The following is a 24,822-nucleotide window of genomic DNA, read 5'->3' as shown; positions in this document are numbered from 1 at the left end:
AGAAAGTAGTGATTAAGTGATGCCAACCTTGGGTTTGGAAGTCTGAAGATTGAAGGATGGAGATAAAGGAGTTCCACCGTTTTGAGGTACAGGTTGAACCCCGGTAATCCGGCACCTTCAGTGGTCCGGCACGAGGAAGGTCCTGCTGTCACATTCCCTCCCTGGGATGGGCCCGGCTCGGGTCCCAGGACCGCCGCCAGGTCAGGATCAGCACCTGGACTGCGCAGCATCACCGACGACTCGGCGGAGCGATGGAGCCTGAGCAGCCCGTGGGCGGCGGGGTCGGCGGCGGCACAGGGAGGGCAGCAGCAGGAAGAGGAGGAGCAGGTGGTGGCGGTGTTTGTGGTGACTTTCGACACCTTCAGTCGTTCGGAATTTTCAATGGTCCGGCACCGGCCTGGTCCCGAGGGTGCCGGATTACCAGAGTCCAACCTGTACTAGTAAAGAATGAGTTGGGGTAGGAAACTGCAGCGAGTCTTGATTGCAACAATGTGAGGATTAGGGAGGATGATGAGTGTAGCAGCCAACATAATTGAAGTTTAAAAAGTGCCTTCTGTTGCCTAGGCCCTAAGCTCTGGAATTCCCTGCCTAAACCTGTCCGCCGCTCTCCCTCTCTTTCCTCCTTTAAGACGCTCCTTAAAACCTGCCTCTTTGACCAAGCTTTTGGTCACCTGTTCTAATTTATCCTTATGTTGATCGGTGTCAAATTTTTTTGTCTTAAAATACTCCTGTGCAGCGCCTTGGGATGTTTTACTATGTTAAAGGCGCTATATAAATACAAGTTGTTGTTGTAAAAGGAACAAGAGGGGAAAGTTCAAAGGAGCTTTGACCACACTAGTATCTATAAAATAAAGGTGAGAACAAATTATGATGGCAAGCGACAGATTGGATTTGTCTCATCTCTTTTACTCATTTCATCCTTGGTAGTGGTCTAGATTAAGGGCGTTGGTTCCTTCCCCTTAATTTCTCAATAAAAACAATTATTTTGTGTGGTGTTGGATTATAGTTTTTGGGCAGGTACACTTTCTACCACAAGTGCCTACCACACTGCAGAGCTGCCATAGTGAAGACTGCCACCAGTTGTCAAAGACTTCTGCAATGTGACCTTTACAACATTGCCACCCCACCCTCAATTTTCCTTTATTTTCTCACCTCATCTCCTGAAGACAATCACTGATGCTGGAATCCAGTTTTATGCACTCCAGTACCTCAATTAAGTTGTAGAGGGGGCAAGTGTTTCTTGTATTCTGTCCAAGTGTGAAAGAAAGACTTGTATTTCTATAGCGCCTTTCAGCACCTCAGGATGTCCCAAAGCACTTTACAACCAATGAAGTACTTTTGAAATGTAGTCGCTGTTGCAATTTGGAAACCCGGCAGCCAAATTGTGCACAGCAAGGTCACACAAATAGTGATAATGACCAGATATCTCCAGTGTGGAGTGATACTGGAAAGAAAGAACTTACATTTATATAGCTACTTTCATGTCCTCAGGAGATCCCCAAGTGCTTTGTAGCTAATAAATGACTTTTTTAAGTGTCGTCTCTGTCGTTATGTCGGCAGAAGTAGCAGCCAATTTGTGCACAGCCATGTCCCACAAATGAATGAACAAAATAGTTCATTTTTGGTGGTGTTTGGTGAAGAATATTGGCCAGGACGTTGGGCGAGCACCTCTGCTCGTCTGCAAATAGTGCCCCAGGTTCTTTTCCATCCACCTGAACAGGCAGATGGGATATCGGTTTAATGCTTCATCTGAAAGACAGAAGCACGTCATCGGCTAAAAATTAAAGGCTGTTAAATGATTCCCTCTAAATTTCTGTTACCTACCTTCAGGATTTCAGTTATGCTACAGATTGCAATCATTATTTAAAGCTGTGTTCATTAAAACTACTTGACTTGACCGTGAAAGGTCGTTACCCTGTATCTGTTGTCCACTGAATGGGACATCCGTCGCTTGTTCCACGCTTACCTGTCCAGTTGTAGCCACACAATCACCCGCTATGGCTTCTCTTCCCCACCCTGCACTGTTACCTCTGGAGTCCCCCCAGGATCTAATACTTGACCCCCTCCCATTTCTCTCCTACATTCTGCCCCTCAGCAACATCATCAGAAGGCACAATGTCAGATTCCACATGTACGCTGAAGCCACCCATCTCTACCTCATCAACTTTGTTCCTTAGCCACCTATTCTATCTCCCTTCTTGGCCACTGTCTCAGGCCGAACCAGCCTGTTCACAACCTCAGCGTGCTATTGGAGCCTGAGTTTGACTTCTGACCCCATAACATCTCCATCACAAAGACCGCCTACTTCCACCTCCGTAACATCACCCGCCTCTGCTCCTGCTTCAGCCCATCTGCTGCTGAAACCATGATGCATGCCTTTGTTACTGAAGGGTTAATTACAGTCCTAGCCCTTTTGGGCTATTCCAGATCAGGCGTGTTCCCCAGATGTTCACCCTCAACTTAAGTTAGAGGTAGCTGAATTCCATAAGATGCTTAAATGGGTCTAAAGGTTCAGGCTATCTCTCCCTAAAGAAAAGGAACTACTAAAGATGTTACCGTCCTCCAGATAGTACTTTTAATAAGTTGAACTAGACTGTAACCTTCCGGATATTATGAGAGTCCGGAATACCCCCAGATTTCTGCAACTCCTTACAAAAGAGTATACTGAATTTGTGGGTTCGTGAGTCTATACAGATTCACTCTTTGAGGCTATTCTAGAAATATAGGCCTAGAAATTCATTATAGCCACTTTTGGGGCGGTAAAGTCAGGCGGCCGCTAAAGTTTGCGCCCGGCGCAAAGTCGAGCCCCCTTCGCCGATATTCAGTTGCATCGCCCTAAGAGGTTGCCAGGCGATGCACGACTATCCTTAGGCGCCAAGCCGGCAGCCCGGGGCGCTAACACCGGAAGTTGGGCGCAGGGCAGGTGCGGCGAGCTGCTGATTGCCGGCAGACACTCTGGCTCCGGTGAGCTCTTAAAGGGGGAGGGTGGATTTGTTTTTTTGAAAGGCTGAGACTAGTGTATATGTGTTTTTAGGGAGGGCTTCTCTCCATCAGTTTGTTATGTCTCCTCCACCTCCACCTCCACCACCTCCCACCTCCGTCGTCGTGTTGCAAAACGGCTGCCTTTTCTACTGCAGGAGTGCCCTTTAATTTGCGCTCCCCGCGGCCCGCCTCGGCTGTGTACCGTTCCACTTCACAGTCGTTTGGGCCGCCAGGCGCACAATGGGGCGGCGCGAGTGAAGTTCCGGTTCCGGGCGCACAAAGGGCGTTGCACGACGAAATGACGTCATGATCTGCGCGCGCAATGACTTTGCGCCGGCGCTAAATGTCTACTGAAGTTGGGGCGAGGCGCAGATCGCGCTGCGCCCGGGCGCTAAGTGCCTAGCGCTCGAGATCTACTCCTCCTAAGGCGCTAACAGCTGGCGCAGCCAACTGAATTTCTAGGCCATATAGTTTTATTTAAGAGCCGGCATTCAGTTAACATCTGTTGAATCAGTTGCAACATTAACAATTCAAAATACAATTAGCTTACATTTTTTATTTCTCAGAGATCCTTATTCTCAAATCTTTACTTCGTTACATTTCTTATTTCTTACTTATTAAATCCAGAACATCCACCAAAAATCAATACTTTGGTTTTACCCGAGACTCAAAGTTAAAAACTTACAGAGATGCCTCTGGAAAGTTGAGAAATGCCCTGCCCGTTAGCGTGTTCTGACGTTCTGTTAAAAAGATCTTATTTTTATACCCTTTTGGCTTTGGTTTCTTCTTTGATGTTCTCTACTGATATTAGCTAATTGTCTTTATTGATACCTCTGTTTGAATGCTTTCTATGTTACTATCAATTCAACTATTGCATGCATAATTATTTCTCTACCTTTTTAGGTGTTCCAAAAACCATCATAAAAACAATGACAGCAATGGTTTTTTGTTTGATGCCATTCTTATCGAAGATTCTTCATTCAATTCTTAATTTTGGTTTTACTGGTTTTTACCAGACATTGAGTCTCCGTGGTGGTCCACGTTTAATACAAACACAATGCAATTGCTCGGTGTCATCTATTTGATGTCATATCTTCAAAGTCCTGTTGGTGTGGTTTTTACTATATCTAAATTAAAGACATTTCAACTGAATGTTTCATGCATTTCTAGCTATCTCAATTGGTTGCATATTTAATCTTATGGTTCCTGTTTTCCAAGTTTAACATAAAACTATTTGACCAGCAGATTTTTCTTTTCTTGATGTCATGTTTAATGTTTGTATTTCTGTTTCAACATGTTAGTTTGTAACACCTTAAACTGGGCCTTCTCATTGTGTTCATTGCAAACCGTAGACCTTTCGGAAGCACCAATGGTTTGCTTTAATCTTTCATTGTTTTAGAATATTTAACTAATTCCCATTTCAAAGCATGTTTACAACTTTGTTATCAACTGATCTTATCTCAGAAGCCTGTATTTCTGTTCACAGCCTTGTCTGCTGAGACTTGTGTCTTTTAAACCCAGTATGTCTTTTATTAATAATCTTAGAATTCTGTTCATAGTATCGTGTATTTCTCTGAATCATGGCTATTCCTTCACATTACCTCCAGACTCCATTACTCCAATGCTATCCTGGCCGGCCTCCTATCCTCCACCGTCCTTAAACTCATCCAAAATTCTGTTGCCCGTATCCTACCTCACACTAAGTCCCATTCACCCATCACCCCTGTGCTCACTGACATACGTGGCACCTGGTCCACTCAATGTTAAAATTCTCATTCTCGTGTTCAAGTCCCTGCATGGCCTCGCCCCTCTCTATCTCAATAACCTCCTACAGCACTCCAAGAACTCTGCCTTCCTCCAACTCTGGCCTCTTGTGCATCTCCCAGTTCCTTCACCCCACCATTGACAGCCATGTTTTCAGTCGCAAAGCTCTGCAGTTCCCTCCCTGATCTTCTCCACCTCTCTCCTCTACTTTAAGACACTCCTTAAAACCTACCTGTGATAATAATAACTTCCGGGAAGTTATGTCATCACTTCCTGTGAACTGTGAACTATGAACGGTGTACATACCTCACTTCCTGTCATATGTCACTTCCTGTTGGACTGGTATAAATAATGGTCTGTTCAGTATTGTAAGAGGCTTCTACCAGAGGCATGGTAAAGACCTCTCTTGTATGTAGTGTGTTTATAAGTTACTTAAAGCTTACTTTAAAGTTACTTGATGGTAAGACTCCTTTTTCTTACATCACTACCTCTTTGACCAAGCTTTTAGTCATCAATCCTAATATCTCCTTCTTTGGCTCAATGTCAATTTTAGTCTGATAACGTTCCTGTGAAGCCTTGGGACGTTTCCTATGTTAAAGGTGCTAGATAAATGCAAGTTATTGTTGTTGTAGCACATACCTATATTTACACACCGAGACTAGAGCTATATTGCTTCAGGTAATGGAATCACTGGCATGTAACTGGATTTTATTTTTTGAAGCTTTTTTTTTGAAGAGGATTTGGCAATTTTAAAATTTTCTTTTAAGGATTCAGGACTCTGACTTGCTGAAGTGATTATACCTTTTTCATGTGCACTGGCTAAGAGGGAGGCACCAGTTATTGCAGATTTGCTTTGTAGAACAAGCCGTACATGATTATTTACTCGGGTAACCCTGTTATGTCAGTGTATGTAGCTAATGCACTTCAGATTGACCAGTACTGCATTTACTGCTGTATCCAGGGAGACTTGAGTAGGCTTACTCTGGGCAGGTGTAAGGTCTCCAATGTTTAGCCTCTTACAAATACTGACAGCAAAATCAGCCTTTTATATTAGGATGGTTTTGGTGCTCTACTTAGCATTCTGAGAGGAATCTTCAAAGCCCTAGAAAACCTTTTATCATTTTTGAGTTGACTCTAGCCAGTGATTTTTGTTGTCAACATGCTTCCTGCTTTGAGACCCATTTCTAAGGTTCTGCTTAACCTGTACCCTGTGTCAGGAACACATGTGGGCTGCTTCTATATCTCAACCTTCTGTATTGATCCAAAAAGTAGCACAGAATACCAGTTGCAAAACATCAGACATCAATTGCCCTGCCAGCCTGTGGAGAACTCTGTCAGATAACAGAACACTGTCCTGTGTGTGCAGAAAGTTTAACAACCTTCACTTGTTGACGCATGCATTAGCAGTCTTGCATTTATATAGCACCTTTCACGACCTCAGAACACCCCAAAGTGCTTTACAGCCAATGAAGTACTTTTTGTTTTGAAATGTAGTCACTGTTGTAATGTAGGAAACGCAGCCGCCAACTTACACACAGCAAGCTCCCACACACCGCAATGTGATAATGACCAGATAATCGATTTTTGCTTGAACACACAACCTACTGACTCAGGAGAGAGTGCTACCAACTGAGCCATGGCTGACACCTCGGGAAAGTAAAATTAACGTGATCTCCTGTACCCTCCGCAACAGCCAGAGTCCATTTTGTGACACGCCTGCCTCGCTTTGGTCAATTGTTCTGCTACCTTTCATGCAAAAAGAAAGTATAATTCCCTCTTGTGGCAAAACAAAATGGTGCTTGAATATTTCAAGGAATTTTGTAGATTCCTACAGCATTTCCACTTGTTATTTCTGTAGCTCTTAATCCTCAAAAGTGCACGGCTTTGACCTATTCACTTTTCCAGACATGCAGTGAAAATTCCAGTGACCTATTGTGAATGAAAACCTTGTTCAAATTATTCTAATTGATGAACCTTGGTGAAGTTGCAAGGCCTATAGTGTAGGACACCGCCACTGCTGAAAAGAGTAGGGTGGGGAGTAGTGATGAATTGATGCCAAGTCTGAGCATTAAAAGTCTGTAGATTGCAGAGGGAGGAAAAACCAACAGAGCTAAGGAATTCCATTGTTTTAAAGCACTGATAAAGAACGCGCCATATTGTAAACTCAGGAGAAACAACAGGGAAAAAATATTCAGACAAGCAATGACCATAGTAGAATGGTACTAGGGATGAGGGACAGAATAATAGATTAAAAATTTGCCAACTGAATATATTCTTATCATTTTGAAGCTCTAATACACTGTAGTGGGTCATGCTTTTCCCTCAGTCTTTCCAGAATGGAAATTCCCCTGCAGGCAAAATAATATCAGTTATGTGGAGAGACTAGAGATGCTGGGGTTGTTCTCCTTGGAGCAGAGAAGGTTAAGGGGAGATTTAATAGAGGTCAAAATTATGAAGGGTTTTAACAAGAGTGGATGAGGAGAAAATGTGTCCACCGGCAGGAGGGTCGGTAATCAGAGAACACAGATGAAAGATAATTAGCAAAAGGACCAAAAGGGAGATGAGGAGAAATTATTTTCCGCAGTGAGTTGTTATGATTTGGAATGTACTGCAAGACAGGGTGGTGGAAGCAAATTCATTAGTAACTTTAAAAGGGGAATTGGATAGATACTTGAAAAGGAAACATTGCAGGGCTGTAGGGAAAGAGCAGGGGAGCGGGACTAATTGGACGGCTCTTTCAAAGAGCCGACACAGGCACAATGGGCCGAATGGCGGCCTCCTTCTGTGCTGTAAGATTCTATGAATCTATGATAGCAGCGCTGAAAAAAGAAAACAGCAAGAAAGTTTGTGACCAAAAGAGGTTTTAGCATTTAGTCAGATTCTTGTGCTGGTTTGAGTTTGGTGACAGGTTGTCTTTCCAATGCAAACAGTGCGGGAGCGGCGGGGGGTTTGGGGGGTGGGGTGGGGAGGTGGGAAGGGAGGGAAAGATCCTGACATCACCCTGGAAAATACTGCAGTGCTCGTGTTTCCAATATTTGCCTCTCAGGTTACCAAAAGAGGAGTCTGGGTGACTGTATATCTGCCACATAAACATCTGGGTGAGTGTGAAAGTAGTGAGCACTGTGAGTATTCTATGTCCCTGGCTACTTCCAGATTTCACACTTGTCTTTCCTGTCATGGCTGTAGCAGTCATTTCCTGTGCACCTCCAGCATATCCTCCTAGAGACCTGAAGTCACAGAAGCAGCCTTCAGTCCTTTGTTTCTCAGAATGCGGCTTAATGTCTTAATCTTCCATTTGATAAGTCTATATGAAACCTGACTTGGCAGTGGCAGACATGCAGTAGACAAGGAGCTCCTCGTGCTGATCTGGTTTTATTCGCCGTGTCCTGATTCAGCAGTCGGCAGCACTTCTTTCACAGTCTGAAGGCAAAATGTAGAGTTGGCCAAAAGGCTATAAAAGCATAGCTAGAAAAGTTGAATAATTAACAAACCAGCTTCTGCAGTCTCAGTTCTGAGCTCCCCTGACGGTTTGGTCGGTTAATGGCACGGCACTGAGCCACACTGACCAGGTAGGTCTGGGTTCAATTCCTAGTCTCTACTGAATCAGTTCATCTCTGTCAGGGTGGCAGTAGAAGTGCCTCACCTGGCTTGAGTATGGAAAAAGATCAGCTGAGACTTCAACACCTGAATGTTACCCAGGGGACTTCCACTGTACGTGGACACCTGGTGAGGACAGGCTCAGACTTTCTGTGAAGCTTCCTCGATCAAATAGCCAGCCACCATTCACTGTCTCGGCTTCTGTATAACAGATGCCCTTGTGATGAAGTGCTGGAAGCCTGCTGGTGTCAGTGAAATCATATCCCAGCACAAGTTCACATTTTGAGGAGAGGCGAAAAAAGAGCAGCACTGAGAATATTTTTTAAATTTCCATTAAAAACAACAAGAACCTGCATTTATATAGCGCCTTTCATGACCCCAGGATGTCCTAATGTGCCAATGAGGTACTTTTTTGAAAGTTGTACAGTAATGTAGGAAACATGGCAGCCAATTTGTGCATAAACCCATAAACAGCAGTGAGATAATGACCAGATAATCTGTGTTTTAGTGATGTTGTTTAAGAGATATTAGCCAAGACACCGGGCTCTACCGAACACTCCTGCTCTACTTCGAAATATCTCCTTTGCTGCTTTAAGCTCTGATGTTGCTGAAAGTTTGCACATACGCACACAGACGTAGTCACAGTTCAACAGAAGACAAGGAAAGCCTTGTACTGTAGTTCTATATTCTGCCAGTGTTGACTGCAGTTGAAGGGTACGATCTTAGGTTATTGATTCCATGCTTTCAGAATTGACCTAGAGGGCGTTTTAATATAAAGTACCCATGAATGATGGCATTACCTGCTCAAGGTCACCTCCATTACTGGTGGGGCAGTCTTACTCCATAACTGCAGCAAACATAGTCTTTACTATAACCCTTGGATCGCACTTGTTTTTTCAATGCAGTAGATGGTGAAGACTGACTGGGGCAGAGACTGGAAAGACTGCAGGTGGCATCGAACCTGAGGCTACGAGGCTGGCTGGGTCTTGGGAAGAGATTCAACCCAGAGCTGAATTGTGATAATTTTCACTGTGCAGCAGCTTGTGCTCAGCGGGTGGTGGGGTCTCCTGCTGAAATACCTCTTGAGAGATCTCGCAGCAGTTTTGTTCAGTTGATAGCCTGTAATTTGTGGTGTCGATAGATAATAGTTTCCATTCTGTTGCCCACTGACAGCAGACAATGAAACTGTTTCCTTGCATGCAATGATTCTTGAGGTAATGCAAGGTGTTGTTTAAATTAATTTTATGATTTCTGAATTCTTGCAATCTTTAGTGTGTTAAGATTGGAGTTCTTCCGGATATGCTCTCATAGAAATCTTTCTCAGGCTGAACCAGACTGTTCACTACCTTGGCGTCATATTTGACTCTGAGCTAAGCTTCCGACCCCTTATCCTCTCCATCACTAAGGCCGCCTACTACCACCTCCGTAATATTGCCCATCTCCGTCCCTGCCTCAGCTCATCTGCTGCTGAAATCCTCATCCACAGTTTTGTTACTTCCAGACTTGACTATTCCAAAGCTCTCCTGGCCGGCCTCCCATCTTCCACCCTCTGTAAACGTGAGCTCATCCAAAACTCTGCTGCCCGTATCCTAACTCGTAGCAAGTCACATTCACCATAAAATCGGGAACGGTAGCTTAATGGTAATGTCTCTGGGCTAGTAATCCAGAGGCCTGGACTAATGATCCAGAGACGTGAGTTCAAACCCCACCACGGCAGCTGGGGAATTTAAATTCAGTTAATTAAAATAAAATCTGGAATAAAAAGCTAGTATCAGTAATGGTAACCATGAAATTATCGGATTGTCGTAAAACCCCATCTGGTTCACTAATGCCCTTTAGGGAAGGAAATCTGCCGTCCTTACCTGGTCTGGTCTATATGTGACTCCAGACCCACAGCAATGTGGTTGACTCTTAACTGCCCTCTGAAATGGCCTAGCAACTCACTCAGTTGTAACTAACCGCTACGAAACAAAATAATAAGAATGAAACCGGACGGACCACCTGGCATCGACCTCGGCACCGGATACGGACATGTCAACGGCACACCCAGCCCAGTCAACCTTGCAAAGTCCTCCTCACCAACATCTGGGGACTTGTGCCAAAATTGGGAGAGCTGTCCCACAGACGAGTCAAGCAACAGCCTGACATAGTCATACTCACAGAATCCTACCTTTCAGCCACTGTCCCAAACTCTTCCGTCACCACCGGCAGCACAGACCCAACAGGGGTAGTGGCACAGTGGTATACAGTCGGGAAGGAGTGGCCATGGGAGTCCTCAACATTGACACCGGACCCCATGAAGTCTCATGGCTTCAGGTCAAGCATGGGCAAGGAAACCTCCTGCTGATTACCACTTAACGCCCTCCCTCAGCTGATGAATCAGTACTCCTCCATGTTGAACACCACTTGGAAGAAGCACTGAGAGTAGCAAGGGCACAGAATGTACTCTGGGTGGGGGACTGTGGTAAACCACCGTTATTGTTGTTCACCGTTGTTGTTGTTGCACACTGCTGTACCTATGCATGCCTCAGCATGTCTCTGCTGGCTCCGCCCCTGGCTCCACCCACAGGCCCAGGTATAAAGGTGATTGCCCTGCAGCCCCCTGCCTTCTTGGAACCCAGTCAACCACGAGAGGCATGCTCTGTTCTTTGCTAATAAAAGCCTTTAGTTACTCTCCTAACTCTCCGTCTTTTATGAGTAATTGATAGCGCATCAATTTTATTAGCAAAAACAAAATGTCGACAACAAACGCTGAGCAGCAGGCTGCTGCACCAAACGCTGAGCAGCAGGAGCTGCTGCGAGCCCTCAGACCAACGTGCCTGGACCTAGACCCCCAAGAAGCGGGTTCGGCTACCAAATTCGCGCATTGGCTGCGTTGCTTCGAGGCCTACCTGCAAGCCTCAACTGTGACCCTGGACGAAAACAAGTTGGAAATCCTGGCCTCAAAGGTGAGCCACCAAGTTTATACAATAATCCAGGACGCGACGACCTATGCGGCGGCTATCGATCTGCTAAAAGGGCAATACGCACGCCCGGTAAATACGGTCTATGCCAGGCACCTCTTAAGATCCCGCAGACAGCAGCCCGGGGAATCGGTGGAGGCCTTCCTACGGGCACTACGGATACTCGGCCGAGGCTGCGATTGCAAAGAAGTATCAGCCGCAGCACACACAGAGGGACTGATCCGAGATGCTTTCGTCGCGGGTCTATGGTCCGACTACTCCCGGCAGAGACTGTTGGAAAAGGGAGAAATGGACCTGAGAAAGGCAGTGTCCCTCGCGCTCTCGCTCGACGCAGCCCACAGGAATATGGACGCCTTCTCCCCTAACCGCTCCGCAACGTGGACGCCACAACCTTGGGTCATGGGACCGCCACCTTCAACTGCTGCTGCGATGTCCAAGGCACAGAAATGTTATTTTTGTGGCCAGGCAAAACACCCCAGAGCACGCTGCCCGGCGAGAAACGCTACCTGCTCCGGCTGCGGGAAGAAAGGACACTATGTCAGCGCCTGCAAAGGTAAAACCGCTAACGCCAGCAGCGCCGCGTGCGAACCGTGGGGGCAGCCATCTTGTCCGCCATCTTGGGCTCCCCCAGCCGCGTGGGGATCGGGACCATGGGCGCCGCCATTTTGTCCGCCATCTTGGACGTCTCCAACTTCAACCACGGGGGACCCGGACTCAACCACCGCCTCATCTGACGACCACATCGACTCGCTCGACCATACGCTGGCCTCCGTGATGCTGGACCAATCTCTCCCTCATCAACTGTCCAGGTCCATGATGGACATTACGGTAAACGGCCGCGCCACTACCTGCCTTTTTGACAGCGGGAGCACGGAGAGCTTTATCCACCCCGACACGGTGCGCAGTTACTCTCTCCCGGTCCTGCCGACGCGCCATCGGATCTCTTTGGCTTCCAAAGCCCAGTCAGCGGACGTCGGTGGCTACTGTGTAGTGACCCTTTCAGTAAGGGGCACAGAATACAAAAATTTTAAACTCCTGGTCCTGCCCCATCTCTGCGCTGCCGTTCTACTGGGGTTGGATTTTCAGTGCCACCTTAAGAGTGTCACATTAGCGTACGATGGACCCCTCCCCCCACTCACAGTCTGCAGCCAGCAGCTTTTAAATCGCCTGCCGCGCACCATTTGCAGCCTCTCCACCCTTAAAGTCCCCCCCCCCTCCTTGTTCGCTAACCTCACCCACGACTGCAAGCCCATCGCTACCAAAAGCAGGCGTTACAGTGCCGGGGATAGGAGCTTCATTAAATCCGAGGTAGCAAGACTCCTGAAGGAAGGGATTATTGAAAGTAGCACCAGCCCATGGCGAGCACAAGTGGTGGTAGTGAAGACTGGCGAAAAACAGCGCCTAGTTATTGACTACAGCCAGACGATCAATCGCTACACCCAGCTAGATGCATACCCACTCCCCCGCATATCTGACATGGTCAATCAGATAGCACAATACCGGGTGTTCTCGACGATAGATCTGAAGTCGGCATACCACCAGCTCCCCATCAGGGCTGAGGACCGCCAGTACACAGCTTTTGAAGCTGACGGTCGTCTCTACCACTTCCTCAGAGTTCCCTTCGGCGTCACCAACGGGGTTTCAGTCTTCCAACGGGAGATGGACCGGATGGTCGACCAGAACGCGCTCCAGGCCACTTTCCCCTATCTAGACAATGTCACCATCTGCGGCCGCGACCAGCAGGACCATGATGTTAATCTAGAGAAATTCCTCCGTACGGCCCAGCGGCTGAACCTAACATATAACAAGGACAAATGTATGTTTCGTACCAAGCGCCTTGCCATTCTTGGCTGTGTAGTGGAGAACGGAGTCATCGGCCCCGACCCCGACAGGATGCGCCCCCTTATGGAGCTCCCCCTCCCCCACTGCCAAAAAGCACTGAAGAGATGCCTAGGGTTTTTCTCGTACTATGCTCAGTGGGTGCCCAACTATGCGGACAAAGCCAGACCCCTCATCAAGTCCACCTCCTTCCCCCTGACAGCAGAGGCCTGTGCAGCCTTCACTCTCATAAAAAGAGATATTGCGAAGGCCACAATGCACGCAGTGGATGAGTCCATCCCTTTCCAAGTGGAGAGCGACGCATCCAACTTTGCCCTAGCTGCAACCCTTAACCAGGCAGGGAGACCCGTGGCCTTTTTCTCAAGGACCCTCCAGGGCCCCGAGATTCGACACTCCTCTGTCGAAAAGGAGGCCCAGGCCATTGTGGAAGCTGTGCGACATTGGAGGCATTACCTGGCCGGAAAACGATTTACCCTGCTCACTGACCAGCGTTCAGTAGCTTTTATGTTTAATAATAAGCAGAGGGGCAAAATCAAGAACGACAAGATCTTGAGGTGGAGAATCGAACTCTACACCTACAATTACGATATCTTGTACCAGCCCGGGAAACTCAATGAGCCCCCAGATGCCCTATCACATGGTACATGCGCCAACGCGCAGGTCGATAGACTGAAGACCCTCCACAATGACCTCTGCCACCCGGGGGTCACCAGGTTTTTTCACTTCATCAAATCCCGTAACCTGCCCTACTCCATCGAGGAGGTCAGGACCATGACCAGGAACTGCCAAATCTGTGCCGAGTGCAAACCGCATTTTTATAGGCCAGACAGAGCAAGCCTGATCAAAGCCACGCGCCCCTTTGAACGGCTGAGCGTCGATTTTAAAGGGCCCCTCCCCTCCTCCGACTGCAATGTGTACTTCCTCAACATAATTGACGAGTACTCCCGTTTGCCGTTTGCCATCCCTTGCTCAGACATGACCAGTACCACAGTCATTAAATGTCTGAATGACCTCTTCGCCTTGTTCGGTTTCCCTAGCTATATTCATAGCGACAGGGGCTCATCCTTTATGAGCGACGAACTTCGGCAGTACCTGCTCTCGAGAGGTATTGCTACAAGCAGGACCACCAGCTACAACCCCCGGGGGAATGGCCAGGTGGAAAGGGAGAATGCGACGGTCTGGAAGGCAGTCCTTTTAAACTTGAAATCTAAGGGCCTTCCGACCTCTCGCTGGCAGGAAGTCCTCCCTGCGGCGCTCCATTCCATTCGGTCACTGCTCTGTACAGCCACCAATGTTACCCCTCACGAGAGAATGTTCTCCTTCCCCAGGAAGTCCACATCGGGGATCTCGTTACCGACATGGCTGACTTCTCCAGGACCCGTCCTATTGCGGAAGCACGTGAGGTCCCATAAGACGGACCCCCTGGTCGAGAGGGTGAGCCTCCTCCATGCCAACCCTCAGTATGCTTACGTGGTGTACCCGGACGGGCGGGAGGACACAGTCTCCATACGAGACCTCGCACCTTCGGGTGCTCCCGAAACACCTCCCTCGCCACCCACCACTACCCATGCCTACCCCCAGTACGCTCACGTAGCGTACCCGGACGGGCGGGAGGACACAGCCCCCACACGAGATCTCGCACCTTTGGGTGCCCCTGAAACACTACCATTGCCATCCACCACTACCCACAACCCAACCCCGCTAGACGGCATGCCGCAGCCCCAGGACCCGTCATTGACCACCCAACCACTCAATGAGACGCCAGATTCAACGTTGGATGCTGCACCATCACCGCCGCCACCACGACGATCAGGACGGCATACAAGGCCACCTGATAGACTTACTTACACGAACCTTTAGTACACTTCGCCCCGCCGGACTCAATTTTAAACAAGGGGTGAATGTGGTAAACCACTGTTATTGTTGTTCACCGTTGTTGTTGTTGTTGCACACTGCTGTACCTATGCATGCCTCAGCATGTCTCTGCTGGCTCCGCCCCTGGCTCCACCCACAGGCCCAGGTATAAAGGTGATTGCCCTGCAGCCCCCTGCCTTCTTGGAACCCAGTCAACCACGAGAGGCATGCTCTGTTCTTTGCTAATAAAAGCCTTTAGTTACTCTCCGTCTTTTATGAGTAATTGATAGCGCATCAGGGACTTCAATGTCCATCACCAAGAGTGGCTCGGTAGCACCACCACTTACCGAGCTGGCCGAGTCCTGAAGGACATAACTGCCAGTCTGGGCCTGCGACAGGTGGTGAGTGAACCAACAAGAGGAAAAAACCTACTTGACCTCGTCCTCACCAATCTACCTGTCGCAGATGCATCTGTCCATGACAGCATTGGCAGCAGTGACCACCGCGCAGTCATTGCGGAGACGAAGTCCCGTCTTCACACTGAGAACACCCTCCATCGTGTTGTGTGGCATTACCACCGTGCTAAATGGGATAGATTCAGAATAGATCTAGCAGCTCAAAACTGGGCATCCATGAGGCGCTGTGGGCCATCAGCAGCAGCAGAATTGTATTCCACCACAACCTGTAACCTCATGGCCTGGCATATCTCTCACTCTACCATTACCACCAAGCCAGGGGACCAACCCTGGTTCAACGAGGAGTGTAGAAGAGCATGCCAGGAGCAGCACCAGGCGTACCTAAAATTGAGGTGCCAATCTGGGGAAGCTGCAACACAGGACTACATGCATGCTAAAAAGCGGAAGCAGCATGCTATAGACAGGGGCTAAGCGATCCCACAATCAACAGATCAGATCAAAGCTCTGCAGTCCTGTCACATCCAGTCGTGAATGATGGTGGACCATTAAACAACTAACAGGAGGAGGAGGCTCCATGAATATCCCCATCCTCTGTGATGGTGGAGCCCAGCACTTGAGTGCAAAAGGCAAGGCTGAAGTGTTTGCAACCAACTTAAGCCAGAAGTGCCGAGTGGATGATCCATATCGGCCTACTCTCAAGGTCCCCATAATCACAAAAGCCATTCTTCAGCCAATTCGATTCACTCCACGTGATATCAAGAAACGGCTGAGCGCACTGGATACAGCAAAGACTATGGGCCTCGACAACATCCCGGCTATCGTGCTGAAGACATGTGCTCCAGAACTAGCCACGCCCCTAGCCAAGCTGTTCCAGTACAGCTACAACACTGGCATCTATCCGACAATGTGGAAAACTGTCTAGGTATGTCCTGTCCACAAAAAGCTGGATAAATCCAACCTGGCCAATTACCACCCCATCAGTCTACTCTCAATCATCAGCAAAGTGATGGAAGGTGTCATTGACAGTGCTATCAAGCGGCACTTACTCACCAATAACCTGCTCACTGATGCCCAGTTTGAGTTCCACCAAGACAACTCGGCTTCAGACCTCATTACAGCCGTGGTCCAAACATGGACAAAGGAGCTGAATTCCAGAGGTGAGGTGAGAGTGACTGCCCTTGACACCAAGGCAGCATTTGACTGAGTGTGGCATCAAGGAGCCCTAGTAAAACTGAAGTCAATGGGAATCAGGGGGAAAACACTTCACTGGCTGGAGTCATACCTAGCACAAAGGAAAATGGTTGTGGTTGAAGGTCAATCATCACAGCCCCAGGACATCACTGCAGGAGTTCCTCAGGGTCCTAGGCCCAACCATCTTCAGCTGCTTCATCAATGACCTTCCCTCCAACATAAGGTCAGAAATGGGGATGTCCGCTGATGACTGCACAGTGTTCAGCGCCATTCGCAACTCCACAGATAATGTTGCATGCAGGCATGGACTGCTTCAAGACCTGGACCACGTTCAAGCTTGGGCTGATAAGTGGCAGGTAACATTCGCGCCACAGAAGTGCCAGGCAATGACTATCTTCAACAAGCAAGGGTCTAACCACCTCCCCTTAACATTCAATGGCATTACCATCGCCGAATCCCCCACTATCAACATCCTGGGGGGTCACCATTAACCAGAAACTTAACTGGACCAGCCACATAAATACTGTGGCAACAAGAGCAGGTCAGAAGCAAGATATTCTGCGGCGAGTGTCTCACCTCCTGACTCCCCAAAGCCTTTCCACCATCTACAAGGCACAAGTAAGGAGTGTGATGGAATACTCTCCACTTGCCTGGATGAGTGCAGCTCCAACAACACTCAAGAAGCTCGACACCATCCAGGACAAAGCAGCCTGCTTGATTGGCACCCCATCCACCACCTTAAACATTCACTCTCTCCACCACCGGCGTACCGTGACTGCAGTGTGGACCATCTACAAGTTGCACTGCAGCAACTCGCCAAGGCTTCTTCGGCAGCACCTCCCAAACCCGCGACCTCTACCACCTAGAAGGACAAATGCAGCAGGCGCATGGGAACACCACCACCTCCAAGCTTCCCTCCAAGTCACACACCATCCTGACTTAGAAGTATATTGGTGATCCTTCATTGTCGCTGGGTCAAAATCCTGGAACTCCCTACCTAACAGCACTGTGGGAGTACCTTCACCACACGGACTGCAGCGGTTCAAGAAGGCGGCTCAACACCACCTTCTCGAGGGCAACTAATAAATGCTGGCATTACCAGCGATGCCCTGATCCCACAAATGAATTTTTTTTTTAAATTTTATACCATCACCACTGCGCTCGCTGACCCACATTGGCTCACGGTCCCACAAGCACATCAATTTAAAATTCCTCCTCCTTGTGTTCAAAATCATCCATGGCCTCGACTCTTATCTCTCTAACAAAAAAGATAATTGTTGTTGATGAAACCCCAGGACAATGCATTGGAAAGTTCTGAAGAAATCTAATTGTACTGGAAAGATTGGAAGTAGTCTGTGCATTGAGGATTCTCCCAGGGTTTCAAAAAAGCTGTTGCACACCATGTATATTTTATAGTTACTCTGCTCATCTGTCTAATTTTCTTTGCTTCGAGACAGTTTTATTACATGGTTTGTGTCAATGCCAAGTGCTTTGGCTTTGCATCAATGCAGGCTGTGTAATGTACTTTGGATGGGAAGTAACCTGAATTGGGCCTTGTCAAGCAGTTTTAGTCCACCTCCAGGAGCTGGTCTCAATCTGCTTTTACATTGCACAGTAGGCATGTTTGTGCTGCTGGTTCCTGAAGCATGGCAGCCAGTTGCATGTCAAATTGCCTGGTCTCACCAAGACAGGCAACTTGGAAGGGCTACTAAAAACGGGTCATGCCAGCAGCTGGCTTTCAATTGGCAACTTCCCCGAAGGCCTAAATAGGTGAAGGAACCACTAGGTGCAGCTCTAAGCCATACAGACTGAAAGATTCGAGGCTTAATTTCTAGCCACCACTGACTTAATTCATCTGAGTCAGCTTCAGTAGGTTTGGGTGATGAAGTTGGTTTCAGTAACCATACGCTGGGGAAGGGAAAAAAAGATTGTGCTCCTAACAGTTATCCAGTGATCCCTGCTGGCAAGGGTAGGTGTGTGGGTGTCAGGTGAGAGTAGCATCTGTGATGCCCTCTATGGTCAATAGCCTGTCGACATTGTCCAGGCCCAGTCGGGCGACGCATCAGAGAACATCTCGTGCCCATGGAACCAAACCCCGTCGAAATGCAGCACCACCAGGATAATAATAAGACTTATTTTTAAACAAGTATATTATGGAATAGTTCAAACTTATTCTGGCAGTGAATTGCTCTTGGACTTTTCCGGGAGTAGTTTTTCTTGAGCTTCACATGTCTGCGTGGGAACAAATTTGGTTACATGACACTTCTATTCAATTGCATGAAAGCTCTGCAAACCCCCTGGGTTATATTTTTCTCTGTGCTTGCTAATATGTTAACAGAAAAATGCATTTACCAGTGTTAGATTTATTTGAAAGGCTCTTCAGAGTTGACGGTCTCTCACTGGTCGAGCAGCTGTTAAAGGTCCATTGAATTTTGTCAGGTGAAGTGGGTGGGAAGGAGTGCTATTAAGGTACTGATTCGTGTGGTGCAGGATTTGAACACAAGCTATGCTGAAGACACGTGCTGTGATATTTATGTGAAGCGCTACCACATCTGCACTTGAAGCGAGTCAGCTCTCTTTTCCAAAATTGTAATTTATCTGCTTCACTCCCCTCCTAAAGAAAGTGACCAATTTTCAGATGCTTTTGCATAAGTATTTACTTCTGGGTTCCTGAATCACATTAATATATGTGTTTTACGTAGTGCCCTATCACGTCCCTAAGCACTTCTCACCCAATGGATTACTTTGAAAGCGTGCAGTTACTGTTGCCATGGAGGAGAAATGAGCCAGGAAACCTGCTTTCATTTTCTGTTCCATGGCTCCTGCTGGAAAGTGCCTGATAGGCCCCCTATAGTGGAATAGCCTGCTGATGCTGACGGTCCAGCCATGCACGTGAAGAATGGCCATTCTTCACAAGGTAGGGGAGAGCAGTTTGTGTCTCGAACCATAGGGTTACCAACCCTCCAGGATTATCCTGGAGTCTCTAGGAATTAAAGATTGCTCTCCTGGGCACTGCTTCCAGCACCTCTGGAGAAAAAGCAAAAGGGTGATTTAGAAAAAGTGTTTTATTTTCCATTTACTTTGAACCCTTTTTTTTTGTTTATTAGTTATAAAAATATTGGAGATGGGAGGGGGAAATGGCTGTTTGACTGACAGCCAAGACTCATCCATTCGGGTAATGAAGGCCCCGATCTTGACTGGGGCGAGTTTTGTGAGCGGGGGGGGTGGGGGCGGAGTTTTGACTCCACAGCGGACGTCTTTTTTTTCCCCAGCAGGATCCCTGCCCGGAAGCCAGTTTGATGGACAGGCTGGGCTCCCTGTCGGACGGGGAACGCTCCAGAGGAGGCCGCAGTCCGGGAGCAGGTAGGGAGCCTTCAGCTGGGTTAGTGGGAGCAAGGGTCCAAACCTTGAGCAGGGGGTGGGGTGGCCCACAAGCAGTGCTGGCAAAGCACTTGCCTCTTCCACAAAGTGATCCTCATCTCCCTTTAGCTGTTGGGTTTCCTGAGGCCTGGGAAACCCAGTCGGTCAGGGTTAAACCGGGAAGATAGGTTAAATATGAGGCACACAGCCTCATTATAATATTTAAATGGCCAACCCGCCACCTGAGAGCGGATTGGTTGCCAGCCCCCCCCCTCCCCCCCCTCCCTCCCTTCCCCCCCTCCCCCCCCCCTCCCTCTCCCCCCTCCCCAACCCCATATCGCCTCTGTTAAATCCAGAGGTGGTCGGTCAGGTTTGAGATTTTTTAAATTTTACACCCCACCTGACCCCAACCCACTGTATTTTAAGCTTAACATTACCCTCGAAGAGTCTGTTCACTTTCCAGTTGGCGTGGGCAGGCAGTGTGCTGTGATAATGGATGTGTCGAGCAGCCAATGGCAAGAGACTGGGGGCAAGGTGGTTGCCGGCGGGAGGGTCATGTGATGTGACCTCCAGGAATCTGTCCAACAAGAGCTGGCAGCCCTAATCCACAGTCAAGCAAGGGTCAAGGTCTGCAGAATTACAGGGGAAGAAAACAAATTAAAAAGCGTCCAATGCAGCATTCTTAATGGTGGCGAAGTTTGCCTCTTTGAAAATGACAGAAAGTACAACTAAGTCCGTACAGTTTGTAGCAGTTCCCCACTCCCCTGGGCAGTCATTAGTTTCCTACCGAACTCCCATGTATTCATTAGGGTAATCTGGCAGCGATGGGTTATGTCAAATCCCGGCACCTGTATCAGGCTGCAGATAGAGACTTGCTATCGCACGCCTCCAGATGGATGGGGGCAGCTCATCTGCACGTGCACACACAAGCTGTGCTCAAGCCCTTTGAAAAATGTCGGGATTTATTCTGCAGGTTATTCTGCTGCGCACTCTGTTGTTACTTCGCGCGTTCATTCCTGGGAAGTATCTGGAGCAGTGGGCAGTCTCCTAGAATTAATTTTAAAGGCGCACTTAGGATTCTATCAGCAGCCATAATGTGAAGAGACTAGAATGCCAGGAGTGGGCAGCTAGCTCCAGGCATTCATTCATTCTTTCAGAGGAAAGGCTGTCTTTTGAAAGATATGTAACCTGCTCTTGACTCTCACTCTTGAGGCCTACTCTGTCCAGGCTGATTTAAAATGTGTTTCTGATGTATCCATATCTCCCACTGCATGATGATATGTCAAAAATCGGTATGGTTGCGGGAGACGTGATTCTTACTGCGGGACTGTCAATGTTGAGGGCTGGGGAAGTGGCACTGAAGTATTTTGGTGAAGTGGGTGGTAGGGAAGGAGAAAGAGAAAGGTGGGATTTAGCCAGAATTGGCATGCACTATTTTCAATTCATCTTCTGTTATTTATTATTTATTATGTTAATCTATTTTTAATGTTTTACTAAATCTCTGCTTCATTTGTTTATTGATTTGAGATATGAAGATACGAACAATGACGGACAGGAATAGACCTTCTGGTCCATCCAGCCTGTCCCATACAATTGTGATACCTTGTGTATCATAATAAACACTCCCCATCCCACCCTAAATCCAAAGTAATCATTTTGGTGTTGGAGGTGAACGAGTTACAAGTCTTGGTACTTTGTGGGGTGGGGTATTGAGAAAGTATGCAATTGAAACCAGGAGTGGGACTCTTAAGATCCTTATTTCCAGAATGTATACTTTTTTGATGACCCTTTACTGAGATCCTGCATTCAGGCAAAGATGATGTCCAGTGCCATATTTACATCTGTACTAAGTGACTGAAAGCCTTTTCTTGCTATGACATTAGTTAAGGGGAGGAGCATCTTCTGGTTCCCAGTCTAGGGGTGACTGTCGGCTTCAATTGGCAGGCTTTCCTTTCCCCAGTTGCAATGATGCAATTTGAACAACTGTAGTGCCCCACCACTGCCCCAGACAAGATCAACCCGACTCCGTGCAGACCCAGATATTGTCCTGGTCTGTGAGGCCCCAATATCACACTGAGCTGTACTTGCCCCAATCGAACCAGCCAGGAACTCTCAGCAGCTTCATTTTTTTTTCCCCTGATCATGTTTATTTGAAATACAACTGTACAATCCATATCCGGATACTAGAAGATGTGGAAGGGGACAAAGTAAATGGACTTTGCAGGATATATTTTCTAAAGCGGCAAATGTAACCGGTTATCCCATAATGGCATTTTCTGAGCTCACCTATTTTAACCTAGTAATTTCACTGGGGGTGGGGGGGAACAGGAAACCAGTTGACTGACCCCTACTGTAGTCCATGCAGTGTTGGGCATGGCCATCTCCTTAATTAGTATTAATTTGACATCAGCACGTTTGACATGATTTGTGCTGCACAGTTGTAAATGCCGACTCTCCCCTCCAGCAGCCTTTAAATCACAGATGTCAATTCTCTTACTGATGGCTTGGAAGCACTGGTCCTTGTGCACTATTAGAATGTCACGGGACTCTGAAGGGAATTACAGTTTGCAGCTCGCATTCAGATTCCGTTTGTTGGATTGCTGTGAGAAGGCAGCAGTAAGCCCCATTTTAATGTGAAAGGTATACCGAGGTCTCTGCAGACCCAGCTGGATGCTTTGCCCCCCAGTTTAGTGGTGCTGGGAATTTTGAGCCTGCTAATGACAGGCCTGCTGTAAAACCAGAGGTGGGGGGGTGGGGTGGGGGTGGGGGAGGAGGAACTGTTAGAAGACTAAAAAAGCTGTACGTTTCTTTTTCCTAACGGCAAAGAGCAGAATTTAAACGTGAAATTGATCCATTACCCTTCCTTTTCATTTGTGCAGTTTTGGAATGAGAGTACGATTGTGCTCGTGGAAATGAATGAACCTCTGTCAGACAGTGCCGAATGTCAGATGTCCATCTGAGCATCGGAAATATATAGGGATAAATGGTCTTGGAAACGAGGAAAGTGACCTTTGGTTTGAAGGTTTCATCAGTCTGAGTTTGGATTATCTCCTTCGAGATCAGAAATTGCCCAGAGAGCAGAACAAAATGAGGATTTTGAAAATACTGCTCTCTAAAAGAGATTGCAATCTATCCAAGAGCTTAATAACAGGGTTTAATTTTGTATATATGTGTGTATATGTATGTTTGTATATGCATATGTATAATCTTTATTATCTATAGACATATATAAATGGATGGTGGTGTCTGTCTGTCTGCCTGTGTGTATGTCCATGCTTAACTCAAAAGTTATAGAGCGTACCTACACATGTTATATCAAAAGAAAGCTTATGATTAGGGGAGTGTCATAGGTGTATTTACTTTTTGGAAAAACCTTCAAAAAACGGTAAAAATCCGCTCATTAGCGTTGAGTGACGTATCCGCTCATTAACGTTGAGTGACGTGATGGTTGACCATCTACGGGGGAAGCGCGCTGCATCACGGGGGGCATTTCATGGTGTGTGTGGGCGGGGCCTAATCCTACAGCCTGCCGTTAGTGCGGGAGCGGGAAAAACCGGAGCGGGAGCTCATCAGGGGTCAGCCCGCCGTTGTCGGGGGCCCGGAGCGGGAGCTCATCAGGGATCAGCCCAACTGAAAACGAGCAGGTGAGCTGGCGGCGGCGGTCCAGAGCGGGAGCCGCCACGCACGGGGGCTCCGGGTCACCAAGGCCGGGCTCTGAGTGCTACCCCTTCCCCGCGGTCTCAACCGCGTGGCCCGAGAGCCCGGGGGAGAGGGAAGCCGGCTCTATTACAGCCCGGCAGGGCTCGGGGGTCTGTGAGAGAGACTCGGCGCCATTCCCTCCTTCCTCCCCGCCCCCGGCCAATCACCCCCCACACACCCGGGGGGGAGGGCTGGGCTCAACTCACACTCAGTGTGAAAGAGGAGGAGGAGGCTGGGGATCCTCGGCCTACCGCATCAACTTCAATCCCCGAGCTTAGAGCTTTAGCAAAGCGCAGAGAGAGAGAGAGACTCACCTCAGATGGAGTCCGGCGGGGCTGCAGAGAGTCTCCGCCTCCTCACACAACACACACACAGCCCGAGCGATGAGAACCTCCGGCTTCACCTACATCTCCTTTCTCTGGATCCTTTTTTAAAAATTTTAAACCCACAATCTCGCCTTCTTCCTTCCTTCCTTCCTTCCTTCCTTCCTTCGGCCGCCGCGATTCAAACTTCCCGCCGACCTCACACAATGGCGGCCGCTCTTCTTCACCCACCGGGCTCTGAGTCCAGCCCCTTCCCCGGGGTGTCTTCCTCTCTTCTCTATCTCCTTCCTCACTCTTTCCTTCCCTCTCTCTCTCCTTCCCCCTCTCTCTCTCTCCTTCCCCCTCTCTCTCTCTCTCTCCTTCCCTCTCTCTCTCCTCCCCTCTCTCTCTCTCTCCTTCCCTCTCTCTCTCTGTATCTCTCCTTCCCTCTCTCTCTCTCTCTCTCTCTCTCCCCTTCCCCCTCTCTCTCTCTCTCTCTCTCTCTCTCCTTCCCTCTCTCTCTCTCTCTCTCTCTCTCTCCTTCCCTCTCTCTCTCTCTCTCTCTCTCTCCTTCTCCCTCTCTCTCTCCTCTCTCTTCTCTCTCTCTCTCTCTCCTTCCCTCTCTCTGTCTCTCCCTTCCCTCTCTGTCTCTCTCTCTCCTTCCCCCGCTCTCTCTCCTTCCCCCTCTCTCTCTCTCTCCTTCCCCCTCTCTCTCTCTCTCCTTCCCCCTCTCTCTCTCTCTCCTTCCCCCTCTCTCTCTCTCTCCTTCCCCCTCTCTCTCTCTCTCCTTCCCCCCTCTCTCTCTCTCCTTCCCCCTCTCTCTCCTCTCTCCTTCCCCTCTCTCTCTCTCCTTCC

General features: G+C 48.3%; 1 protein-coding gene across 1 annotated transcript in view; it reads left to right on the top strand.

Moving 5' to 3' along the window:
• The window catches only part of LOC147115969 (heparan-sulfate 6-O-sulfotransferase 1-like), a 356,034-nt gene that overhangs the window by 262,393 nt on the left and 68,819 nt on the right, over positions 1–24,822 (top strand). The gene's annotated exons all lie outside the window — the stretch shown is intronic.

This window comes from Somniosus microcephalus, chromosome 6 (assembly GCF_052327205.1).
Source record: "Somniosus microcephalus isolate GS21.2 chromosome 6, FLI_Smic_1.0, whole genome shotgun sequence".
Lineage (NCBI taxonomy): Eukaryota > Metazoa > Chordata > Chondrichthyes > Squaliformes > Somniosidae > Somniosus > Somniosus microcephalus.
This window is presented reverse-complemented; position numbering and strand designations above follow the sequence as displayed.